Below are 14089 nucleotides of genomic sequence, written 5' to 3' on the forward strand. Positions count from 1 at the left end.
GAAACGCTGCAAGGTTTTCCGATCTCAACAGTTTCCTATGTGTATCAAGAATGGTCCACCACCCAAAGGACATCCAGCCAATTTGACACAACAGTGGGAAGCATTGGAGTCAACATGGGCCAGCATTCCTGTGGAACACGTTGTAGAGTTCTGTCCTGGCGAATTGAGGCTGTTCTGAGGGCAAAAGGGAGTGCTACTCAATACTATGAAGGTGTTCCTAATGTTTTGTACATTCAGTGTATAAACACTGATTTATTAGTAAAAAGTAAGTACAAATGTAGGATCTTAATTTGAGCCAGTTTGCTACAGGAGGAAAAGAGTCCTGCAATGACAGGAAATGTGAATTATTATGTGGATTAAAATTAATAGACATTTTTATAGGCAATACTTTTTTTGTTATAACAATCAAGTCTGAAATTTCAACATGGAAATTACAAAATTTAGAAGCATTTTTGCATTTCCTAGATATCTTAAGATGAATGCACTAACTTTAAGTCGCTCTGGATAAGATTGTGTGCTAAATGACTAAAATGTAAAAATGTAAATGTATTGTGACAAGTCCTCAGGCTAGGAAAGTCATCAGAGGAGATAATTAAATAAACATGAGGACATATTACTCTTTTGAGTGTTGATCACTTCCCCCATGGTCCCTTTTTTCAATTTTTTCCAAAAAGATTTGCCAATGAAAGCTTATCCCTAAAGAACACTGTTCTGCATCCATGCAGTCTTTCTTGTTCTCACAAAACTACCTTCCAGGGAAATGCATCTGGTTGGACGATAAGGGGCTTCTGTTGGAGAGGAGCAACAGATCAAGTTTGGTTGATTACATATTGTGCCCAGATTCCAGGCATGTGTGTGTCAAGGTTGGTCTCAGTTAGAATTGAATTGAGAATGCCTCATACATTTTCATTACATTCATGAATTTGAATTGGAGTAGTAAACAGGATACAGAATTGCATTTCGAATTGGAATGAAAAGAAATAGAATTGAATTCAGTGAAATTCAATGAAATTCAAATGCCTCTTCTATTCTATATTAACTTGAACAAAAATATAAATGCAACATGTAAAGTGTTGGTGCCATTTTTCATCAGCTGAAATAAAACATCCCAGAAATGTTCCATATGCACAAAAAGCTTATTTATCTTCAATGTTGTGCACAAATCTGCTTACATCCATGTTAGTAAGCATTTATCCTTTGCCAAGATAATCCATCCACCTGACAGGTGTGGCATATCAAGAAGCTGATTAAACAGCATGATCATGTTGTTTAATGTTAATCACTTACATTTTGTTCAATATGGGGAAAATAGTACTTTTCCCAGAATGCATTAGCTTAACCCTCAAGTTGACCCTTAGTCCTTCAAAAAGAAGCCAAACAAATTATGTGGTTATTGGGAATATAAAGTACAGCAATTGGCTATTCTAAGCACTAAGGTTAAAAGAGTATATGAACATTGTTTCCAGAGAAAAGTGATATATTCTTTGGTATCTGGAAGTGTGAACTGTCAGATACAGTGAAACTCTCATATTCTATGACTGAGTGGAATTTATTTGAATTGCACTGAATTCAATTCTACTTCCTGTCACTCAAACTCAAATTCTACATCCTGTGGGGTGTGACCAATTCAACCTAACCCCGCTGTGTGTGTGTGTGTTTCTGTCTGTGTGTGAGTGAGTGAGAGAGAGAGACAGAGAAAGAAAGAGACAGAGAAATGTGATGGGGGTTATAGCTACTGCCCCTCCCCCAACGAGGACCAGCTTCCTCCATGTATCTACAAAAAGCCCTGAACTTCCATGTGGGCATCTGTTGAAAAAAAAAGTGAGACATGAAAAAACAAGACCAAATGTATCTAAACGAATATGCAAACTGACATGTTACATAACATTCAAAGAGTAACTACATTTCCTACATTGCTACTGATTATGTAGGATTGATATCCAGATCTGTTGGGAAAAAGTGAGAAAACAAAAATGAAAAATATATGGACACATGCACCTAAACTGATGTACATTTATGACATGCTACAAACCATTAGAGTTACTACACTATCTACATACTACTGATATTGTAGTAGATACAGTAATGGACTCTCCATATGAGTCTCAATGTAGTGTCAGATATACAGCTGCAAAACTACGCTCTACAACATGGATGTAGGTACGGGTGGGCGCGTGCCCACCCAATCAGATTGAGAGAACAAAAAATGGACATTATTTGGGATATACATTCACCGACCAGTTTATTAGGTAAACTACCCACTTCACTAAAATGGATTGCTCATGCAGACAGTGAAGCACATGGCCAATGCTTGTTATATTAAGCAGGCAGACAGGCACTGAGGCATTAGGCTACTGTTCGATTGAAAGTTAGAATGGCCAAATGAGTGACCTAAGCAACTTTGTGCATGGTATGATCATCAGTTCCAGGCGCAACGGATCCAGTATCTCAGAAATGGCCGCACTACCAGGATTATTACGCACATTGTTTGAAACAGCATGAAATAACAAAGCTTCCTAAGTCATACAACATAAAGGATGGATGAAGATAGTACGCTCTCGTTGGCTGGCCCTCGCTTCATACTCGTCGCCAAACCCACTGGATACAGGTCATCTACAAGACCCTGCTAGGTAAAGTCCCCCCTTATCTCAGCTCGCTGGTCACCATAGCATGCGCTCCAGCAGGTATATCTCTCTGGTCACCCCCAAAACCAATTCCTCCTTTGGCCGCCTCTCCTTCCAGTTCTCTGCTGCCAATGACTGGAACGAACTACAAAAATCTCTGAAACTGGAAACACTTATCTCCCTCACTAGCTTTAAGCACCAGCTGTCAGAGCAGCTCACAGATTACTGCACCTGTACATAGCCCATCTATAATTTAGCCCAAACAACTACTTCATCCCCTACTGTATTTATTTATTTATTTTGCTCCTTTGCACCCCATTATTTTTATTTATATTTTGCACATTCTTCCACTGCAAATCTACCATTCCAGTGTTTTACTTGCTATATTGTATTTACTTCGCCACCATGGCCTTTTTTTGCCTTTACCTCCCTTATCTCACCTCATTTGCTCACATTGTATATAGACTTATTTTCCATTGTATTATTGACTGTATGTTTGTTTTACTCCATGTGTAACTCTGTGTTGTTGTATGTGTCGAACTGCTTTGCTTTATCTTGGCCAGGTCACAATTGTAAATGAGAACTTGTTTTCAACTTGCCTACCTGGTTAAATAAAGGTGAAGTAATTTTAATTTTTTTTAAATACAGGGGAATATGACGGCCCACCGCTTACTTTGAGTGAGGCCTCCTCTTGTCCGGTGAGAGGCGACGGTCCATGGACCAAATACATCCAGGCCAAGAGGGGTGAATGGAGGTTCGGTGGAGAGAGGATCAGCAGGAAGGCTGGCCATCTTCTGTGCCTGGGGAGGACCGTGAAGTCTCCGACAGGTGACACACTGGTGGATGATGCTGTTCACACACCTTTTACCATCAACTATCCAAAGACCGGCTGTACGGATGGCTCCCTCTGTGAAAAGGCGTCCCTGGTATTGGATCCGTTTGTGGTAATGCCTCACCGGTAAAGTTGCAACGTGATGCTTCCCCTGGATGATCAGGGCGTTCTTCTCGTCATGTCTGAGTTTTGCTTCTGTGTTGCGACCCCAAACTCTCAGAAGGCCATCTTTATCAATGAATGGATCTAAGGCTCTCAGAGAGCTTTCTTTGGGAATTGTTTCCTGGTTCCTGATGCACTCAAACTCTCTTGGATAGGTTTCCTTTTGGACTGTCCGTATGATTATATCCTTTGACTGAGAGAATTTGTCTGGCGTGCATGCTGTCTGACAGTAGTGCCAGCCCTTACAGTTGCTGTTTTTTTGTCACTGTAGTGTTGTTGAAGAGACGAGCGATGTGGACGAGGTGAGTGATGGCACAAGTCAGCGACTTCCACGTGGAGAACCTTGAAAAGCTTGAAAAGGATCCAAGCTGCTTGGGTGAAGTTGTTGTCTTCAGTGTGGACACTTGGTGGCGAATGTCAGCATCTGAGGAGGGGTTGATGAGCACAAAAGCATCCCTTTCAAGACTGAGAGACTGGCGTGTCAGAAACTCTGGGCCAGAGAACCAGGTTGTGTCTGAGAGGTAAGCTGCAGGGATGAATGTCGTCACATGATCTGCAGGGTTCTGATCTGTAGGTACATAGCGCCACTGTTCCTTATGAGTAGATCTCCTTATCCGATGGACTCGATTGCTGACATAGACGTAGAAACGTCGGATCTCGTTGTATATGTAGTCTAACACCCCCTTGCTGTCTGTGTGGAAGGTTGTATAATCAAGCTCGATGTCTATTTCTGAGGTGATGAGCTTGCCCAACTTGACTGCCAAGACTGCTGTGCAGAGTTCCAACCTTGGAATCGTATGTTCTGGGCATGGCATCAGTTTTGCTTTACCCATAACTAAGCCCATGTGACTCAATCCTTTGATGTCTATCACTTTGAGGTAGGCAACTGCGGCTATTGCCTTCGTGGATGCATCTGGGAATATGCATAGTTCTCTTCGTCCTTAGTGAGACCTTAGTGTAGGCCCTAGGGATATGGAGGTTACATAGCTCTTTCAAAGACTCTCTCCATGGCTCCTCCATTTCGGCATTCTCCGTTGGCCATTGTGGTCACCCTGAGAATAGACTTGCCTTGAATGGTGACAGGGGCCACAAATCCCAGTGGGTCATACAGACTGTTCACAGTTGATAGCACTCCTCAGCATGGGAAGGGCTTCTCATCTTCAGCTATTTTGAAGCTGAAAGTGTCAGTCCTGAGGTCCCAGTTGAGACCCAAGCTGTGCTGCATAGGCAGAGTGTTTGACCCTATGTTGAGATCTTTGAGGTCGTTTGCATGATCTTGAGATGGAAATACTTCCATTACCTCCTACTTGTTCGAGGCAATCTTGTGTAACCTAAGATTAGAGTTAGCGATAATCTCTTGTGTTCTCTTGAGCAGGGTGACTGCATCTTGGACTGAAGGAAATAACTTTAAGCCATCGTTGACATAGAAGTCATGTTCCACAAACTGTCTGACATCAGGATCGTAGTTTGTTTGTACTTGTTGAACAGACTGTCTGAGGCTGTAGATGGCCACTGCTGGAGAGGGACTGTTGCCAAAGACATGGACCTTCATTTGGTAGTCGATGATGTCTTTGGACAAGTCGTTGTCCTGGAACCACAGGAATCTCAGGAAGGTACTGTCTTCTTCCTTCACCAGAAAACAGTGGAACAGTTGTTGGATATCTGCTGTCACAGCGACAGATTCCTTACTGAAACGAGAAAGCACCCCAAGGAGTGTGTTGTTGAGGTCGGGCCCAGTCATGAGAACATCACTGAGGGATACTCCATCATATTTGACACTAGTCAAAAACGAGTCAAAAACCACCCGGATTTGACCAGGCTTCTTTGGGTGATAGACATCAAATGTAGGTAGGTACCAACCTTCTTCTTCTTCTTTCATGGGCGGAGTCACTTCAGCATGACCATTCTCGATGGTTCCACCTAGCTGTTGCTGTCGTCCTTCCATCATTATTTTCAGAAAAGAGCTGTCTTCAACAGAGAAGGCCACTTTATTGTTGCCTCTTATTTGCTGGAACACATTGCAGCCCAAGTGAATTTCCTCTTTGTCGCAAGGAAGACTTTTGTAGCAGCACAATGCATGTTGATCGGGAGCTTGGGCATTCTGGAAACTTTCTTTCACCAAGAAGAGGTTGAGACATGGCTCGAAGAGTGTAGGGCGTCCTTTCTCCAAAGTGTTTGTGTAAAAAGTACTCACTGAGAGAGGCTTGTGAACGCTCCCCAGGCAGACATTGCCTATTATGACCCATCTGAGGTCAAGCTTCTGGGCATTGGTGAGTCATTGGGCCCATTAACTTGCTTGAGCACCTTATGGACATTATCGGAGCATGATGGGAGCCTTGGGTTCGAGTTCTGGGATGAGATGAGCAAGGGGCTTCAGGTGAGCATGGTAGAGTGCTGCCTCTGGAGTTGGGATCTCAGATCGGTTGTTCAGGATCTCATTACACTTGATGAGAGTTGGCAGCGGAAGACTGACTTGCCCATCCATAGATTCTACTTGGTAGCCATTGGCTCGTCTTCCTACTCTCTCCATCACCCTGACGCAGGTCTTAAGGGAGTAGGGAGAGCTGGGGCCTTGTACCCTGAAGATATCGAAGAACTCAGAACAAACCAATGATCTGTTGCTTTGCTCGTCGAGGATGGTATAGAATTTCACTGCTCTATCTCGGTAGCCTGTTGGGTAGATTTAGACGAGGCAGATCTTTGAGCAAGACCTGTCGGTGATGTTCCAACCGCAGACTTGCGTGCACTGAGACGTTACGTCGAAAGGAGGTGTGAGCTCTTCCTCCCCACTGTGCTCTGTAGGAGGGTCTGCTTTTTTGACCCAAGGGGGTGGTCCTGGATGAAGGGAGGTGTTATGACTCTCGCTTTCACATTCTGAGCAGCTAAAGCTTGACTTGCAGTTCTTGGCAATGTGAAAGGAGGATTAACAACATTTAAAGCATATGCCATTCTCTTTCAGCCTTGCATTGGTCCAGTGGTTACTCGCGGAAGGCGCGGCACTTCTGTAAGGAGTGAGGCTACTTGTGGATAGGGCACTGCCGTTCAGAGTTCTCAGCTTTCTTGATAGGCTTGTCTGAGTCAGAGGGGGTAGTGGGGGATACCTCTGTTTTGTGAACTGAGACTTCTGTCTGTCTGCTTTGCTTCCAGGGAACTTTGTCTGCTTTAGCAGAAACATCGGCAACAAGGTTGAAACTGGGGTCGTTCATGATTCTGGCTTACTGGATGACGAAGTCAACAAAGAAGGCAAAAGGAGGGAACGGAACATGATATTGTTGCTTGTAGTTGGAACCAATGGAGATCCATTACTCTTGTAACCCGAAGGGCAGTTTCTGGACTATAGGGTTTTACAACTCGAGCTGTATCAAGAAAAGCTAGACCACGGAGGTCTCCTTCGGACTTGGCGGACTGAAGCTCCATAAGCAGGTCGCCCAATTCCCTCAGCTTTGGGTAGTCCTTGTTGGAGATCTTGGGGAAACTGTTGATTCGTTTGGTGAGCGCACTTTCTATCACCTCTGGCGAACTGTAGCATTCCTCAAGTCTATCCCAAACCATCCTCAGACCTTGTTATAAATGGTTCACATAAACGGCTCGGATTTGTTTTATATGTTCAGCAGACTCTCTTCCAAGTGAAGATTCATTTCTTCATTGTGGGTTAAGTCTAAGCCTCTGATGGCGTTGTGAAAGGAGCGCCACCAAGGCACAAGTAGCCTACATATCAATGTATACACACAAACTATCTAGGTCAAATAGGGAAGAGGCGTTCTGCCGCAAGGTGTTGCTTTATTTGTTTTTGAAACCAAGTTTGAGGTTTATTTGAGCAATACGAGATGGAAGAAAGTTCCATGCAATAAGGGCTCTATATAATACTGTACATGTTCTTGAATTTTTTTCTGGATTTGGGGACTTTGAAAAGACCCCTGGTGGCATGTCTGATGGGATAAGTGTGTGTGTCAGACCTGTGTGTAAATTGACTATGCAAACAATTTGGGATTTTCAACACATTAATGTTTCATATAAAAATAAGAAGTGTAACGGTCGTCTGATGAGGAAGGATCGGACCAATGCGCAGCATGGTAAGTGTTCATGATTTTTATTCAAACTGAACACTAGAACAAAATAACAAAGTGAGAAATGAAACTGAAACAGTCCTGTCAGGTGCAGAACACTAAACAGAAAACAACTACCCACAAAACACAGGTGGGAAAAAGCTACCTAAGTATGGTTCCCAATCAGAGACAGCGATAGACAGCTGTCCCTGATTGAGAACCATACCCGGACAAAACAAAGAAATATCAAAACATAGAAAAATGAACATAGAATGCCCACCCAAATCATACCCTGACCAAACCAAAATAGAGACATAGAAAGCTCTCTAAGGTCAGGGTGTGACAGTACCCCCCCAAAGGTGCACTCCGGCCGCAAAACCTGAACCTATAGGGGAGGGTCTGGGTGGGCATTTCTATGCGGTGGCGGCTCTGGTGCGGGATGTAGACCCCGCTCCACCTCTGGCTTGGCCCACTTTGGTGGCGCCACTAGTGCGGGGACCGTCACCGCCGACCCCGGACTGGGGACCCTCGTAGAGGGCCCTGGACTGGGCACTCTCGTCGCGGGCCCCGGACTGGGCACCCTCGTTGCGGGCCCCGGACTGGGCACCCTCATTGCGGGCCCCGGACTGGGCACCCTAGTTGCGGGCCCCGGATTGGAGGGCGTCGCTGGAGGGAGGAGACGCAGAGACAGCCTGGTGCGTGGGGCTGCCACAGGGCATATATATCCCTGTCTTATCTCATCATCAGAGGACGGCTCTACTCCTGTGATTGGCTTGGGAGTGTAGTAGGATTTAGCTTGCTCCATGAGATACTCTTTAGTTCGCTGTGTGGGGTCGAGTTGGGTGGAGTCGAGCTTGAGTCTGCAGCTACTTTTCTGACTGCCAAAATCAGCAGCGGCCTCTAGAGCCTCAGCTTCAGCCACTGCTGCAGCCGCTTCCTTTTCCTCTTTCAGCACATCCATAGATGCTTCTAATTGTGTTTTTTCTATGTTCATTCTCCTTTCTTTCTCCACAAAGGAGAGGCGAGCATTTGCAGCTTCTGCTTTTGCCCTTGCTATAGCGTCTGCAGCTCCTGTAGGTGAGCTGTTTGAATGGTAGGATGAGGCTGAGGCACGAGACCTGGTCTTGAAGGTGCATGCCTGCTCCTCGGCCATAGTGTGTTGGAAGTTGTCTGTACACTGTCGTAATTAAACGCCTTCACATCAATAATCCTCAAAGCACGATCTCCATGTTCACAAGATTTATTGAGTTGAAACAGCGTGAAATGACAAAGCTTCCTAAGGCATACAACGTAAAGGATGGATGAAGATTGAAAGCGGACAACTAAAACAGAGCACTCTGAGCTCTACATGAGGCAACAATGACCAACTTCCTCCTAACAGGCCACATGACGGGTCATTTTCTAGCTAAAGGAAAATCTCCAGATCAACAATAGGGGGGGCCAAATTCAATGTAAGTAATATAGGTAAGTATTAGAACGAAAACAGAACAGTAGGTCTATGTGAGTTGCATTTTAAGTTGCATTTTAAATGTTACGTAGGCCTACAAGTCTATTTGGTCTGTAATGCAAAATCACATGTTAGATGGTTTGTTGTGTGTGATCGATTACAGTAGGGTAGGTTTTTATGATAATTTAATAATAATCTCAGTTGCCAAATTTTTGCCCACATCTACATTTTTGCTGGCCCTACCATCAACAGATTTCTGCGTATGTCACTGCCTACCTCTACAAAAACATGGTTACTTGGAAGCATTTAAAGACATTTTGGGAATATTTGATGGTACGATAAAGTAATCGAAACAACTATTGATTATGACCAATGTGTGATTCTTGTTATGTTTGACCCTCTCCATGGGACCATGGGTAACGCTCCCAGCTATTTGCCCAGTGATTGGGGGGTGGCTGGTGGGGGAGAGATTATGTTTCTGTGGGGTAATTGGAGATTAGGGGATCGTGTGGCATGTCTTTTCAGACACACACACAAAACTGGAGCATTTGCTTAATGGTAGGGCGAGACAGCAGAGTAGGCTTTGTCCTGTTCAAGCGACAGCTGTTGCCCACATTGGTGAGATGATATACTCAAATCTGTACACTCCCAACTGACATGGCAACCTCAGAAGGTTTCATGGACATTCTAGTTGTTGTGGTGTGTTACTTTCATTATTGGATTGTAACTTTGTATTTAACATAATAGTTTCATACTCACATAGACAATTTTATTGTTTCGTAAATCTAAGTTGGAACCAAATATGTCAATTTGAATGAATACAAGTAATATTGGACCAGATGGGTGAATCTTATTGTCTTCTCCTTGTCCATTTCCACTGTTCAAATTGTCTTCTTTTGTGTTGGATTTTACATGCTAAGTGTTTGCCTACTTTTACAAATGAATCTTAATAAAATAATATAATTCTACCTTGTGCTTTGTATTTATTTTCTAAACATTGAAATCAATGTTGCATCCGTGTTTGCACTTGTGACAATACAGTAGGAGAGAGATTTGGAGGCATTATTTGAGCAGCTAGTGGCAATACTAGGTAGCTTGCATAAAAAATAATATTTGACATTTTAGTCATTTAGCAGACGCTCTTATCCAGAGCAATTTACAATAATGAGTGGATACAGATTAATTTCTTGAGCGGTATGATTGGGAAAGTTATGTCGGTCTATTAAATAATTACATTATATTGACACACTAGTTTGAAAAACATTTGGCTTGTATTGCCAACAATGGAAACCCACGAGTATTCTCCTGTGAAATTCCATTCAGCCAACATAGGATTGCTGAGAGCTGTTATTAGGCTACGTGAGTCAGGGTAGCTAGCCTACTTTATTACACATCCAAAACAGAGATAACGTAACTATCAGCCACTGTGGAGGTGGCGTCACGCAGACATCTTCACTTTGAAGTATGCCATCGATGCACAGTCATCTACTCTGCCCTTAGGTTTTTAATAACATCAACAACGTACAGGTAAGAAGAGAACGATTATAGGCTGACATTACCTACATTTACAAGCGTTTTTATAAACGGTGATGGGTTCGCGGGTTATTTTACATAATTATTTGTTTATTTATTGGCGGTGGATGTCGGTGTAGAGGCAGTGTGGAGGGATTATTTCAACAGCGCATTCCATTGAAGAAATTAGATCAAATCTTGCCTAATTTTGTCATAAAATGTTTTTATACCTAGGTTACAGAAACTACGGTCTGGTGGAAGCTTAGGGCGGAGCTTAGCTCCTACTTTTTTGTTTTGATGCGTTTTTGTCTTGAAGCCTATTGCTTGTAACTATTAAGTCTGTCGAGTACTAAGCCGATTCTATTTCAAGGGTAGCGAGTCAAACGGGACATGGAGACCATGATTAAACGACCCGACTAAAATTTTGCACTTCGGGCATATTGAGCGCAGTAAGAAATCACGCGAGGAATTCATCTGGGAGCAGGAGGCTATAAACATATAATTGGAGGATTATCTCCGCTAAAATAATTGGACAACTTTTTAACGGATGTAGGCTACTGTCATCGCGTTTTTTTTTCTTTTTTCTAGTGTGTTAGGCTACTGGAGGACAGAACAAATTCGTTTAGCCCTTGATTATAGTCAGGTAAGGGACTTTTTTAACTTTAGATGAGATGGAAACAGACTCAAGTGATATTAGGTTATGCAACGAAAGTCCATATGCAAATATTTACCACTGTTTTAATTATTGTTTTTCATGGTGTCCCCAAAAAGGTTGAGCACAAGTGCATTGTTCTGAAGAGGAGGGGATAAACCGTCCTTCAATGGTTAATTAATTCACAGTGCGAACTTAATGTTCAACAGGCAGCTCGGAAGGTTCTATAATATCTAGATCTATATGTCTATTGTCTATTGAAGACAACTTGACTTGATTAGAGACAGCGTGTCATGTTTGACTTGACTGCACAAGATAACGAAAACAGGCTAGGCCTACTCTGCTGTCACACAATTGCTTATCCTTTTCACCATATATTTCTGCCTCTTTACATTCATAAGGCAGACTATTGGTGCTATCATTGTCAGTGCACATACACAAACTTGTGTTTGTGAGGGGCCCTAACAAGAAACAAGGCGCCTATTGTACAAGATCAGCAACAGATTACTAGAATTCCTTTTCTCTCCACTCGCTCAATGGCTTCTCAGTCTACTCCATCTGGACTGCCTAAAAACCCACACAGGCAACTTTAATATTTGAACGTCTTTGTCCTTCTTCAACTGTTGCTGCTGTTTAACCTTCTCACCACAGTACGTTGGAGACCTATAACGAAAATATGGACAGTTTGTCTAAAGACAGTTAGACCGTCGCCATGTTGAGTTGTATTTCTGTATTGCAGGTAGGTATCCACACAGCATGCTGTAGAATGGTCAGCCATGTCCAGAGACACTAACACAACACTTTCAAATCTAAGTCTTGTGACTAGGGAGAATTTACAAAACCTTTGGTCACCCAAGTAACAATGGCTTGGGTGACTTTCCTCCTGGATAGTCCTGCACTTTGAAAGAAAGCATAACAGTGTAGGCCTGACACAGTGGACATAAAGCTTGGCAAAATAGGATGTGACATATCTGTTGATTAGAGGCCTGTAAAAGTAAGGATGTGTGTGTATATAGATGGAGAAAGAAGCCTGTAGATGGATCTGGATGGTTGAAAGACTGTCTGTCTTGTCTGTCTATCTCCAGGCCATCAGACTGTTAAACAGTCACCACAAGCCGGCCTCCGCCCAGTACCCTGCCCTGAACATAGTCACTGTTACTAGCTGACTACCACCCTGTACTCTACCCTGAACCTTAGAGACTCCTGCACTATGTACATAGTCATTGGACACTGGTCACTTTAGTAATGTTTACATACTGTTTTACCCCCTTCATCTGTATATCCTGTATTCTAGTCAAAGCTAATCCTATATAACTACTGCTGTACACACCTTTTCTATTCATATATTGTCCATAATGTCTATATACACCATCATGTATGTATGTTTGTGTGTATTTACATTTTTGGGATTTGTGTGAATTGTTAGGTATTGCTGCACTGTTGGAGCTAGAAACAAGTATTTCGCTGCACCTGCAATATCGGCAAAATATGTGTATGTGACCAATAACATTTCATTTGATTTGACAGACATAAAGACAGACAGATATTTTTTTGTACAGACAGATGCAGACAGACAGATATTGTAGGTATACAGGCAGATGGATACATAGGAGCTAGAGATAGATGGATGGGTAGATAATTATTTAAATACCCCCCCCCCCATACACACACACACACACACCATCCCCCCGCGTGTGGCCAACATGTGGGGAGGTAATCCGGTGCTATTAGGGTAATCTTCTCAGCATGGCGATCAATCGGGAGTATGTTCAGCAACTATCAGGCAGGCAGAGTATTGCCGTCCCCCCAAAAAATTAGGGGCAAGGAAAAATGATTTAATCATACAGATTAAGTGGGAGAGACGTGGCGGCTGGGGTGGGGTGGTTGGGGGGGAGACATGGCAGAGGGAGGTTGAGATTGTTCAGCGATAGGGTTTATCTCGAAAGAGTTGTTTTGAAATCATGTGGATAGGTAGGATCTTGAAATCATTGCAGTCGTGTATTATTACCATGATGGGGGTATTCATGCCGCTTAGTGCTGCGGGTCAATGTATGGTACAGGACAACCTGCTTAAAAAAAAAGATGACCTCATATAATCAGTAGCCTAATGGAAATGGTTAACTCCCATCTAAGTCATTGTTATTATGCTGAATAGAAGTAGGATCCAATCTACAGCATTGTAGAAATTTAATGCACTTTACTGTAAGGTCAGTTTTCTGAATAACCTACCTCCTGTATCAGGCACAGGGTACAGTAGTGGCATCATTAGTAGTATGCAAATTCTCTGCTGTGCCACTGTGGACCACAAACTGAAAAACACCATTCATAGTCAAGAATGACAGTTTAGCATAACATCGTTGACATGTTTCAAACACAAACCGTGAGTGTGCTTTTGCTTAAAGTTCTTTGTGCAATAATGTGTGTAAAGGCTGTAGAGAAAATAAGATGGGTTTTGGTGTGTGTAAGTAGAAGTGTGTTATTTTTACATGCTAATGACAGTGGGCAGTCAACATGTACTGTAGGTAAGAGAGAGAGAGAGCCGTGTGTGTGTGGAGAGAGCTCACTTGCGGCAGCTGTGTTTAGAACACACATGCTGGTGTCTGGTGAAGACCTTGGCTCTGGTCAGTTGGCAATGCCACAACTGAGAGCAATGTGGGCAGGGGACTTTGTTCTGGCATGGTGTGTGTTTTTTTGTTTGTTTGTGTGTGCTTGTGCATCCGTTAGTGTGTATGTGCATCAGAGAGATTATGCTGAAGGTGCATCTTCTCTTTGGATGTTGGTACTAAATAGAGTGACACATGAGGATCGACTATC

General features: G+C 43.1%; 1 protein-coding gene across 3 annotated transcripts in view; it reads left to right on the forward strand.

Annotated features, from left to right (window-relative positions):
* Positions 1 to 10537: 10537 nt before the first annotated feature.
* The window catches only part of LOC139395958 (zinc finger protein 516-like), a 29311-nt gene continuing 25759 nt past the window's right edge, over positions 10538 to 14089 (forward strand). Inside the window, exons 1-2 of one of the 3 annotated variants that reach the window (XM_071143273.1) lie at positions 10852 to 11266; positions 11927 to 12014. The gene's annotated coding sequence lies outside the window, so the exon portion shown is untranslated. Of the gene's footprint in view, positions 10639 to 10851; positions 11267 to 11926; positions 12015 to 14089 lie in introns of those variants that run through there. The other 2 variants (XM_071143271.1, XM_071143272.1) reach the window with 2 other exon arrangements.

Source organism: Oncorhynchus clarkii, unplaced genomic scaffold (assembly GCF_045791955.1).
Source record: "Oncorhynchus clarkii lewisi isolate Uvic-CL-2024 unplaced genomic scaffold, UVic_Ocla_1.0 unplaced_contig_13835_pilon_pilon, whole genome shotgun sequence".
NCBI lineage: Eukaryota > Metazoa > Chordata > Actinopteri > Salmoniformes > Salmonidae > Oncorhynchus > Oncorhynchus clarkii.